The 12,425-nt window shown below is 47.6% G+C and overlaps 1 long non-coding RNA gene across 1 annotated transcript; it reads left to right on the top strand.

The window, feature by feature from the left end:
* The first annotated feature begins 217 nt into the window (after nucleotides 1-217).
* On the top strand, nucleotides 218-11,329 carry LOC121817742 (uncharacterized). The gene is made up of 3 exons (XR_006057783.1): nucleotides 218-360; nucleotides 3,431-3,589; nucleotides 10,892-11,329. It is a non-coding gene; the product is annotated as an uncharacterized LOC121817742 (long non-coding RNA).
* Nucleotides 11,330-12,425: the final 1,096 nt, after the last annotated feature.

Below are 12,425 nucleotides of genomic sequence, written 5' to 3'. Positions count from 1 at the left end.
TGTGCAACAACCCTTTAAAACTCCTTCCACTCCATCAGCCTTCGGGGTCCCAGTATCAATAAGTGGCTGTGGCAGAGACATTCCATTCTCAGACATTTTCTCTGTACCTCGGTGGCCCCCATTTCCCAGCCTCCCTTGCAGTTTGTCTGTGGCCATGTGACTAGTTCTGGCCAATGGGCCTCAAGGGGAGGTACCTTGTGCCCCCTCTGGGCTAAAGCCCTGAAGAACTAGTGAGTAGTGATCCAGCGTCCCTCTCTCTCTCTCCCTCTGTCACCTGGAAGAGGGAGGCATGAGATGAAGTCACTGGATCCCTGAATCACTGCCCTGGAAGCCGCTGTGCCTGCGACAGGCTGTGTGAAGGTACTTTTTTGTGTCACTGACTGAGACTGAGTGGCTTGCCATCCAAATGAACCCATGGCCCATTCCACCCACGCAGACGCTACACCCAATCTGTCTTGCTTTCCTCTTTTCATGGAGATTTGTCCTGTATCTCTAACAGCACTGGAGTTCCTTGAGGTCAGGCAGCAGCTTATATTCTTACTTGAATCTTCTATCACCCCAAGCCCAGCTCTGGGCTCATAATAGGTGCTTAGTAATTGCTATGACTGATGTGAACTGAGGGGCTTTCCCCACTCGTGTCCCTGGAGGGGTTGCTGGTTGCCCTCCAAGGGCAGTCTCCCCAGGCTCTCCAAAGATGCATGGAAATTCCCCCTTGCTCACACTTAACCTCCTAAAACCCACTGGAAGCCCCTCCCCACCCTCCTCCTCAAACCACTCATCTCCACAGGAGCAAGAAACTGTTCTAGCTCAGGCCACTGTCAGTGTAGATCCTGCCAAGGCCAGAGCCTCCTGGGCTCCCTCACTCAGCCAAGGAGAGAGAAATTTCCAGAGCTCAGCTGAATGCGTCAGAGAGCATTCCCAGCACACAGTTCCTCAGCCCTGGTCTGCATTACTTGCGCCATATGAATTACATGTCTGGGGCTTCCTTGGTAGCCCAGATGGTAAAAGATCTGCCTGCAATGCAGGAGATGCGGGTTTGATCCCTGGGTCAGGAAGATCCCCTGGAGAAGGAAATGACTACCCACCCCAGTATTCTTGCCTGGAGAATCCCGTGGACAGAGGAGCCTGGCAAGCTACAGTCCACAGGGTCCCAAAGAATCGGACATGACTGAGTGACTAATGCTTTCAATTTCACTATTCATTTACATATTTAACATTTTGTTATCTATCTGGTAGTCTGGTTATTGTCTGACTCCCTTAGCAGACTGTAAGCTCTGTCCTGCCACATCCCCAGTGTCCAGTACAGTGCCCTGGACATAGTAGGCACTCCACAAATGTTCCTTGGATGAATCAGTGTGGAATGATTAGTCAACTTTCCAAATGAAATACATTCAAGTTTCAGATGAATTCAGTTTTCCCCCAAGAAAAGTAGGTTTGTACTGTACTTGCTTTATAATATTTGTGAAAAGAAAGAGTACATTCTTATATTTTCTCCCCAAAAGGTATATGCAAAACTTTTGCCTCTTGGGGACTTCCCTGGTGGTCCAATGGTTAAGAATGTGCCTGCCAATGCAGGCAGGCAATGAAACCGTTCTGTCTCCAGTCTGGGAAGATTCCACATGCCACGGGGCAACTAAGCCCAGGCACCCCAACTACTGAAGCCCTCATGCCCTGGAGCCTGTGCTCTGCAACAAGAAAAACCACCGTAATGAGAAGCCCAAGGACCACAGCTAGAGAGAGCCCAAGAGCAGCAACAAAGACCCAATGCAGTCATAAATAAATAAATAAAAACTCTGCCTCTTCGAGTAATGGTAACAGCTGCCACCATAAGCATAATAATAACAGCAGCCTGTATATAGAGTTTTTGTACCAGGCACTCTGAGCAGAGCACTTGGTGTTGTCTCTAAGGCAAGGGTTGTCATTAGCCCATTTTACAGGTGAGGAAATGGAGAACCAGGGAGGAATAGGGCAGGAATCCCTGTCTGCTTAACTCCATGGTTCTTGTTCTGAGTCCTGAGCCCCCATGGGAGGCTGCAACTTTGAAAGAGCAGTTTTTCTGGTTTCTTTCCTTGAGGTTAAGATACATCCTGAGGCCAAGGTTCTGCAACTGGAGACTCCAGGGGTGTCTCTCCCAGGAGACTTGCTATGTAGTCAGGCTGTCCCATCCCATCAGGGTCTGGAATCTTTGCTGCGTCAAGGCCCCATGTCATCAGCACCAGATCTTCTAATGACACGCTGAAGCCTGGGAAATTACAGTGCCCAGGAGACTTGTCCCGGAGGCCTTGCTCAGGGTAGTTCCAGAGCAGGAGAGAATGCTGGGAATAACAAGAAAACCAGAGTCAGGCTGCCAGCCTTAGGTAATGGAACGGTGTGTTCTGGCCATGGAGCATGGGGGATGGAGAATTTTATTTTCTAAAACAGATTTTTTTCCCTAAATTTAAAAAATACTGAAAAATGCAAAATCAAAAGTAAAAATGATACTCAGTCTTCTCATGGAAAATTATGGCTTTCAATGCCACTCCCCAGAAATGAGGACTATTACAGGAGGCTTTGATTCATCTTCTGAAGCTGGCCTCTGCTTCTACGTACGCACATAGACAATTTTCATGAATGGAGTCAAGTTTTGCTTATTGGCCTGCAAACTGCTTCTGTCACTTAATGATGCATCAGATATTTCTTGCTTGACTAGTATTGGAGCTGAACTTAGAGGATGCTAGTATTCATTTAAAAGGTGAATACCACTTAATGCTGAACAGGAGTGAAGGTATGGAGCAACTGGAACTCTCTTCTGAGGATGGTGGGGATAACAAACAATTGGTTTAACCATTTTTGGAAAACTGCTTGCCACTGTCTACTAAAGCTAATCATACCCGCATCAGAAATGCATACATACATTCACCAAAAGGCCTGGGCAAGAATATTCCCAGCAGCACTATTCAAATAGCTGCAATTCAAAAGTCCATCAAAAACAGAGTGAATTTTTAAAAATGCGGTTTATTTATACAGTGGATGTCATATAGCAGTGGAAAGGAAAGAACTATAACTGCACACAAGAGCAAATCTCACAGGTGTGGTGCTCAGCTGAAGAAGCCAGACACACAAAACCCATACGGTATGATTCCATTTGTATAAAGTTCAATGTCAGGCCAAATGAGTCTACGGTTTTAGATGTCAGGAAGGGGCACGAGAGGAACTTCTGGGGGCTAAAGTGCTGTTTCTTAATCTTAATCTACTGGCTATTCACATGGGATGTTCCATTTGTCAGAATTCATTGAGCTGTACACTTACACTGAAGATTTGTGTACTTTTCTGTACGTGGCATACTTCAGTTAGAGTCTATTTTCCAAAGAGAGGCTCAGTGGCATTCAATCCCTTCCCCCGAAATCAGTCCTGTTTCCCCTAGGTTTGCCACTTTCTTTCTCTCTTCCAGAACCTTCGGAACACACACAGCAGGCATGGTGTGTCGCCATTGGTCCTGTGGGGCAGAGAGAGGAAAAGTCGACCTTCAGGTCCTGGAGCCCTGGTGGGACCCAGTGGCCAGCCTTGGGAGAGCACTCAGGCTGCACCGCCCCCCAGGCTTGCTCCGATGGTCAGTGGGCAGCAGGGGGAGGAGGAAGCGGAGGAGGGAGAGCTGTGGGAGGAGGAAAAAGGGTTACTGTCCTCGTGACTGTTTTGGGGTCTGACAAAGAGGCTTGTGGCTTGGCAGCGTCCTGAGGGCTGGAATTTCTGGGGTCCAAGGTATCATCACAACCAGGTAACTACTTCTACTACTGTTACCATTGCAAATAGTAGCTAATGCTTCTTGAGCACTTAAAAAGTGCCGGGTGCTGTGTAGCTGCTTTATATCCATCTCTCCATTCAATCCTTTTTTTTTCTTCCCCCATGCCACGTGGTATGTGAAGTTTTCGTTCCCCAACCAGGGGTCAAATTCATGCCCTCTGCAGTGGAAGCATGGCATCTTAACCCTGGACCACCAGAAAAGTCCCCATTTTAATCCTTTCAGTGTAGAGTTACATGTACCCCATGTACATGTGAGAGGCTCACATATGTGCAGTTAGGCCCCTGACTACAATATTCCACCCAGCTCTGCTTAATTTTGATTCTCTAGTTGTTCATCTGGGGGCCTGCTAGGTGCCAGACTCTCTTGAATCCTGAAGTATACAAATTGGTGTGGTACATTCTCTGCACTGTCTCAGCAGGATAGTAATCAATTGCCTGCTTATTCAAACCAATGTTCATTGTTCTATGTCATATTTTAAGGTGCTCCAAATAGGTAAATGTGTAAATAAAATTTCATTTGTTTTGCTGTTCAGCAAAACTTGGCAAGTTAGGTTCACTAAAATTTAGACTAAATTAACAAAAAGGAAAAAGAACTTTGAAAGTTATCTTTGGTTCCACGATCACGTTGAACCTGTTGACATCCGAGCACAGGGCTTTTTAAAGAATACATTCACATGTGACCACCGCAGAAGTAGGTACTCAAAGAAAAATTAAATTGTTATAAAATAACACTATATTGTTTTGTAAAATGTACCCTCCTTCACACACTTGATAATCTAATGAGATCATGTTCAAGTAGCACAGCTACTTCTAATGTTTTTTTCATCATTAGAGGGTGAGGTGGTATATGTATCAATTTTTTTCCATATAGTTTGCATTTCTTTTGTGAATGTCTTATTTGTATCTTTGGCCTGTTTTTTCTTTGGTTTTTTTATTCTTTATGGCCACTTATTTTTTAAGGAATTAAAAACTTTTTTTCCGAGTTTATGCACAAAATTTTTAAAGTCAAAGATAATTGAAAGTTTTACAATGAAATATAGCAGTCTCTCGTCCTTTCATTCTTCCCCTGAGTTTCTCAGAAATAGCCCTTTCAACTCTTCCAGCTGTTTCTTTCGGTATTTATCACCATATCTCTTTTTCATTTTAGTATATAAAAGTATTTTATTCATTTAAAATGTAAAAATAATTTATATTCATTATCAAATATTCAAAAGCTACGAAAGTATGTTAAGAAAAATGTTAAAGCCCTTTCCAGCATCTTCAGTGTTACTTTTCAGGGGTAAATTACATTACCACTATGATTTTATCACCACATTTCTAAATTATATTATATTTCTTGATGCATTAATTTCAAATATTATTTGTTAACTTTTGACTAACGTTCTAGGTCGAGATCACTGTCTTGAATCTTCATACTACTTGTCTTTTCATCAGTAGTCAACACTAACACTGTTGGAGCTATGCCCATCTTGTTCACTGCGATGGATGGTACTATGGTTGCATTTCTTTCCTTACACATCTCTGGTGTGCTTGGAGTTAAGCTTTGCCTAGATTCTTTTCATTGGTTTAGAGTTCACTGTGGGTTTTGCTGTTGCTTTCCACGCCCTTCAGGCACTTCTCAGTGTACCTCCAGCCCTTCTGGACTTTTCCTCAGGGTCAAACGTATCAGACAATTTGCCAGCACGATGTCTTTCCCCCCTCAAGTCTCCATCCTTCCGCTCACGTGGCAGAGGGCACTCTGTAAACCCAGATCTGAGTGGTTTTGTGTGTAAAAGCCGTGCACTTTCACGTCTCTAAGCTGTTACACAGACTCTTGGTCTGAATGCCTTTCCCCCTTTCTTTAGCTGATGAACTCTCTTCTTTCAAGGTCTGGCTCAAGTATCTATCTACTCCTCCAAGAAGCCTCCCAGTCTGTCCTGTTGGCATGAAGCAGATTCTGCAGCAGTTTATATGATGCTTTTTTGTAACCCCTGTTCTTGTCTGCCTTGGGCCAGATCCTGACACCAACTAGCTGAGTCCCAAGTCACCTTCCCTCAGCTCCTGCATCTGCACGCTCCCTGGGGAGAAGAACCCAGCTGTGCTCCACACCGACTGTGCGCCATGCCCTCTGCTGAGAATTTTCCCCACACAATACAATTATACACTGGGCTCTAAGTCCTTCAGCAACACCCCTCTGTGCTGTGTGCACTTTTGACAGTCTGGGCAGGGAGTGGGGTGAGCAGTGACTTGGAGGAGATGGGGGAAGGTGAGCGAGAGGGCATCTGTTATTGATTTGCCCATAGATCCCCTGGGCTCTTTACCTGGCTTGGGAAATTCTCTTCCCCTGAGGCTGTCGAGCGATTAAAGAGCAAGACACTTGCTTCCTCAGCTTCCCTAGCGGCCAAGTATAGGCACGTGACCTGGGATCGGCGAATCAGATGCCCCTGCTCTGGTCTTGGCGTCAGGATGGGGGATGGGGAACGACTCTAGGGATGGGCAGTGGCTACATCCTGTTTCTGGGGAACAGCCGCCTCCGTGGGGCCAATAGCATGGTCCAGTGTTTGGAGTCCAGTGCAGACGTCAGTGGGGAGAAGAGAGTCATCTAAGTTTCCAGGGGGCCCTTGGGTTCTCAAGAAGCAGCTTTGGGGTGTGGGTTTGGCAGCCTTCCCCACAGTGGAGTTCTCCAGCCTACTGTTGATTCTACGACCTACCCAGGGTCCTGTCAGAACTTCCCTTTCATGTTTAACTCAGCTAGACTGGCTTCCTAGGTGGTGCAGTGGTAAAGAATTCGCCTGCCAATTCAGGAGCCGCAAGAGACAGCGGGTTCGATCCCTGGAATGGGAAGATCCCCTGGAGTAGGAAATGGCAACTCACTCCAGTATTCGTGCCTGGAAAATTCCATGTACAGAGGAGCCTGGTGGGTGGGCGCAGTCCACGGGGTCTCAAAGAGTCGGACTCGACTGAGCATGAGCACACACAGCTAGAACAGTCTTTTGTAGGTTGCAGCTACAGAGACTGACCGCAGATAGAGGCCAGGAAGGGCATAGGGCATGGTTGGCTCCCAAGCCATCCCATGGGGACAGGAGACCCGGGAGTCTCTGCCCCTCCTGATAGTGATGGGGGCCCTGGCATGCTCCCGACCTGGGTGGTCACTCAGATCCCCGAGCAAGCAGAGGCCACTCAGCACAGGCAGGGTGGTAAGGTTGCAGAAGCCCTTAGGGACGCCCCAGGAGGACTCGGGCTCTAAATAGAAACGTCCTAGGCAGTGTCCCTTCATCCTGAGAGCTACGCAGCTTTAGAGCCTGCGCCACCCTTCAGAGCAGCCAGGGGCTGGCCTCCCCTGGTCAGGAGGCCTGGGTTCTTATCTGGCTGCAGGTAACGCCCCGTGTGGCTTGGGTCACTCGCTCCTGTTCTCTGAGCCTCAGTGTCCGTGTCCTCACCGGGAAGCCTGGGAGGGGGACAGATAATGGAGAGGTCCCCTCTAGGACTGGTGCTTCCAGAACAAGCACCCGGAGCCTCTGGGACCTCATCATCCCCACCTCACCCCCTGCCTCACCCCGTGAACTCCTGTGAGCTCCCTGAGAGCAACCCCCTGCCATACACATAGTAGGCACTCAAGAAGTGTGAGTTGACAGCACCAGGGACAGGCTGGCTCCGTTAAGGGTGTGGGTGTGTTGTGGGGGTCTGTGGTGAAGCTCAAGGATCTTTTCCTGGGAACTCCAGCCCAGCCTCCCAGTGGGTCCTTATGGAGGCGGAGGGGGAGGAGGAAGGGGTGAGTGGCAGCCTCAGCAGCGGCCCCAAGGCAGCCTCTGCAGGCACTTTCTGGGAAGCCGCCCCCAGAACCTAGCCTTGCGAAGGCTGAGGAGGCCCGTCTCCAGCCCCGTTTCCCTTGAACTGGAGCCAGGCAGTCCTCACGCATTACTCACTGGCGGGGCGGCCCTGGCCCAGGGCCAAGGCAAACAAGGCCTCCAGCCTGCCTGGGGGCTGGTTGGCTCAGGCTTGGGCGGGGAGGCGCCCACGCCTGGCCCCTGCTGTGGCCAGCCCGCTTGTGTCCCCCAGCAAGCCCAGCCCCAGCCTGGCCCAGGGGTCAGGCTTTGGGCCCCCCTCACCCCCAGGGTTGGGCCTGGTTGTCCCTCTGGAGCTGGTGCTGCTGAGGGCCCTTTTTCCTCCAGTGTCTGGATCCTCCTTCTCTGCCAAGGGAGATGCTGACTCGTACTGTACGGCCAATGCGGAGGCTTCACCCAGGGCCTGCCATTGACCAGGCCCTGGGACAGCGGAGGAGGAAAAAGCCAAGACCTTTACCCTTCCTGAGTCCCAGGTCTGCATCTCAGGACAAGGACATCAGGGAATGATCAGGGATGACCAGTCCATCAAATATTGTACATTAGACAGAGTGTAGGAAAGGGTCAGGCTAGGAAGACTTCCTGGAGGAAGTAGAGCCTGACAAGGCCATGAGAAATGGGGAAATTTTGCATAACCTTGATGGAGGAAGAGAGAAGAGGCTGTACGGTGGGTGTCGGTCTCTGGATGTGATGGGTCTGAAGATGGGGGGCGGGTAGGAGGAGAAGGGTTGCTAGGTGAGGAGGATGAAGCAGGTACTAGTGGTCCTAAGCAGGACCAGTCAGCTCCTTTGTTCAGAACCAACCTCTCCACCCATCTAGACATTCATCCACCACGCCATCCATCCATCCATCCATCCATCTGTCCATCCATCCATCTATTCGTCTATTCATCCATCCATCCATTTACTCACACACACACCCATCTACCCATCCAACCATCCACCTGCCTGTCTATCCATCGATTTATTCATCCATCCATCCATGTCTTCCATTCAAACTACAAATATCTATTGAACACCCGCAATGAGCCAAGACCTGTAGTAAATATTTTCGCTGGCTTATGGATTAGGTAAATAGGCTCCGTAAGTGTTTGTTTAAGTAGATGGAGAAGTGATGATCGAGAGAAACCTGTCTCTGCCCTCAAGGAGATTACTGTGTTGTAGAACAAAAAATATAACTTTAGAAATTGTGACCAGTGCTATAAAGGAAAAGACCAGGGTGCCAGGAGAGACAAAGAGGAGGTCAAGGCTGTGGCTGTTAAACTGCTGTGAGATCCTTGGCAAGTAACTTGATGTCTCCAGGCCTTATCATCTGAATCTGTGAAATGGGAATAATGATATTGCCTACTTTGCAGAGTTGTCCATCAATTTTTTTTTCAGTTATCAAAGTCTGAAATCTTTAATATGGACCAATTTTCTAATCCATGGTCTATATTTAGTTTCCATTTTCTTAAAAAATTTTTTAATATTTTGTTGAAATATATATGTAGGTCATATACCACACCTTTTCCTGCTTGTGAATAATGCTGCTATAAACATGCATGTAGACATTTCTGTGTGACCGTATATATTCATTACTCTTGGGTATAGACTTATCTTGAAGACGTTGAGGGCTCAGTTCCAGATCATTAAAATGAATATCGAAATAACACAAATCACACAATTTTTTGGTTTCCCAGCGCATACAAAACTCATGTTTTGACTTCTCTGGTGACGCAGTAGATAAGAATCCACCTGCCAATGTGGGGAACAGAGGTTCTATCCTTTGTCCAGGAAGATCTCACAAACTGCGAAGCAGCTAAGCCCTGGTACCACAACTTCTGAGCCCACCCTCTACAACCTCCGAGACACAGCTACTGAAACACACTTGCCTGGAGCCTATTCTCTGCAACAAGAGTACCCACCCCAGTGAGAAGGCTCTGCTTGTTGCAACTAGAGAATGCTCACTCACAGCAATGAAGACCCAGGGCAGAAACAAACAAACAAAAATCACAATTGTTATTAAAAATATTTTATGTTATGATGTGTCTATTAATTGTTTAACAGCATCATGTCTAAAAACAAAGTGCATACCTTAATTAAAAAACACTTTCTTGCTAAAAAAAGGCTAACCATCCCCTGAACCTTCAGTGAGTTGTACTTTCTGATCATTGACCACAGATTACCAGAACAAATACAAAAATGTTGAAAAAGTTCGAAATATTTTGAGAATTACCAAAATGTGACACAGGGAAGACAAGATGAGCAAAGATTAGAAAACCAGTGCTGATAGACTCGCTCGATGCCGGGTTGCCAAAAAACTTTGACTTCTACAAAATGCAGTATCTGTGAACCCAGTGAGGCAGAGTGTAATAACACAAGCTATGCCTGTGTATACACGTAGTAGTGGAATTGCCGGGACATATAGTAACTCTATGTTTAGTATTTTGAAGAGTTGTCAGACTAATTTACAAAGTGGCTGCACCATTTAACATTCCCACCAGCAGTGTACGAAGGGTTCTGATTTCTCCACATTCTTGCCAATTTTTCCTATTATTAGACCTTGTGAGTCTAGACATCCTGGTGGGTATGAAGTGGTATCTCATCGTGGTTTAATCTACATTTCTCTGATGACTAATGATGTCAGATATCTTTTCATGTGCTTATTAGCCATTTGTGTGTCTTGGAGGAATGTCTATTCATTTCCTTCGCTATTTTGAAATCAGATTATTTGTGCTTTTATTGTGGAGTTGTGAGGGTTGTTCATATATTCCGGATGCGAGTCTCTTATCAGCTATATGTTTTGCAAATGTTTTCTCTGATGCTGTCAGTTGTCTTTTCACTTTCTTGGTGGTGTCCTTTGAGGCACAAAAGGTTTTTTATTCTCTTGAAGTCCAACATATCCATTTCTTCTTTTGTTACTCATACCTCTGGTGTCATACATAAGAATCCTTTGCCAGATCCAAGGTCATGAAGGCTCACCCCTAGTTTCTCCTAAGAGTTTCATAGTTTTGACTCTTATATTAGGTCTGTGACTTATTTTGTGTTAGTTTTTATATACGGTATGAAGTAAGGATCCAGCTTTACCCTTTGCCATGTGGAAATCCAGTTGAAAAAACTGTTTTCCTCCCATTGGATGGTCTTGACAACCTTGTTGAAAATCGGCTGACTGTAGGAGTCTGAGTTTATTCATGGATTCTCAATTCTGTTCCATTGATTGATTGATTTATCCTTGTGCCAGTACCACATTGTCTTGTAGCAAGTTTATAAATCAGGAAATGTGAGTCCTGCTATTTTGTTCTTCTTTTTCAGGATTATCTTGGCTGTTCTGGGTCTCTTGCAATTCCATCTGAATTTTAGAATCAGCTTTCCAGTTTCTACAACGATGTCAGCTGGAACCGCGCTGCATCTGTGTAGATCACTATGCGAAGTAGTGCCATCTCAACATTGTGGAGTCTCCTGATCCATAAACGTTTTTCCAATTATCTAGATCTTCTTTCATTTCTTTTACAGTTTTGTAATTTTCAGGGTATAAGTTGTTGTACTTCTTTGGTTAAATTTACTTCTAAGTATTTCCCTCTTTTTGATGCGTTTGTAAATGGAATTGTTTTCTTCATTTCCCTTCTGGATGGCTCATTGATTTTCAAACAAATGCTTATTGTGCTCAGCACCGTGAGAGATGCTGGGGATGTAGCAATGAGCATATTATGAGGATGAACGAGATATTAAAGTATAATAACGGACCCTTAATATTGCTTTCCTGTATCTTCCCTTTTCTCTAAGTATGTCAACAGACGGCTCCTGCAGAGGCAGGAGGGGAGCTATTGAATTCTGAGAAGAGTTGATGTGTCTGGAAGGAGCTGGGGGATGTGACTGTGGACAGTGGGAGCAGAGCTGCTCAGTCCAGGCAACTGTGAGGCCAGAGCAAGACCTCGGGGAGGCCAAGGGTACTGCTCTCGGGAAATGGGCATCCTTGGGAGGCCTGGGAGCGGCCAGAGGGAGGGCGCAGTGGAGGCCTCTCAGGAGTTTCTCAGGAAGCCGCTCACTCTCACCCCACCCGACGGGGCTTCCTCCTCCGCGGGTTTTCATCATCCGTCTTGAGGCTTCCCCTAGTTCTCACATCCGCTAAAGGATCTGTCTTTGGTTTCGTCCTGTGTCTCCTTGGGGCATCTTCCCCTCCTTCTCTTACCATGCCTCTCTAGCAGGCACAGGATGGGCGGCAGGATCTCTTGGGAACGCTTGGATCGTGGAAAGTCCTGCCCTTCAGGTTGGGTGGGGAGAAGGAAGGGTCCCTCCTTCCGCACCGTCTCCCCCGCCCCAGAAGCAATGGGCCAGCAAGCGGGGAGATTTCTCACTGCACCAGCTGGCTCCTTCCCCTGTGTGGCTCCGGCCTGGGGCCCCTCACCCTGGCCAGCTGTCTCACAAGTGCGGGAGTAGCTGGAGGCCTGGCCAAGCAGGGGCCTGCCTCCTCTCCCGCCCCCACTACACAGGGCCTCTTTCTCCTGCCCTGCTGTCTGCAAGGCCCTGGCAGGTTCCTCATTCCGAAGGCCGCTTCCTCTGCAGCCAGGCCCTGCGGCGCCTGGAGGTGGCCTGGCGGCTCTGGTCTCATGGCTCTTCTGCAGTCATCCCTGTCTTAAGTCTGGGCTGGAACGTCCACCCTGACACCCTCGTGTCGGAGGTCGACCACAGAGGGCTGAGTGAGGCCCAAGTGTGGGCGAGGACCTTGGGCCTGGAGCCGGGGCGAGCAGGAGGAGGCGTGGGCCCTGCTCCCAGCACCTTTCTGCCCTCCACACTGATCTGCACATAAGCCGGCCAGGCCTCACGTACGGGGCTGTGACCCCCAGTT

This window comes from Ovis aries, chromosome 23, assembly GCF_016772045.2.
Source record: "Ovis aries strain OAR_USU_Benz2616 breed Rambouillet chromosome 23, ARS-UI_Ramb_v3.0, whole genome shotgun sequence".
Taxonomy (NCBI): Eukaryota; Metazoa; Chordata; class Mammalia; order Artiodactyla; family Bovidae; genus Ovis; species Ovis aries.
The sequence above is the reverse complement of the archived record's forward strand: the minus strand, read 5'-3'. Positions and strand labels throughout refer to the sequence as shown.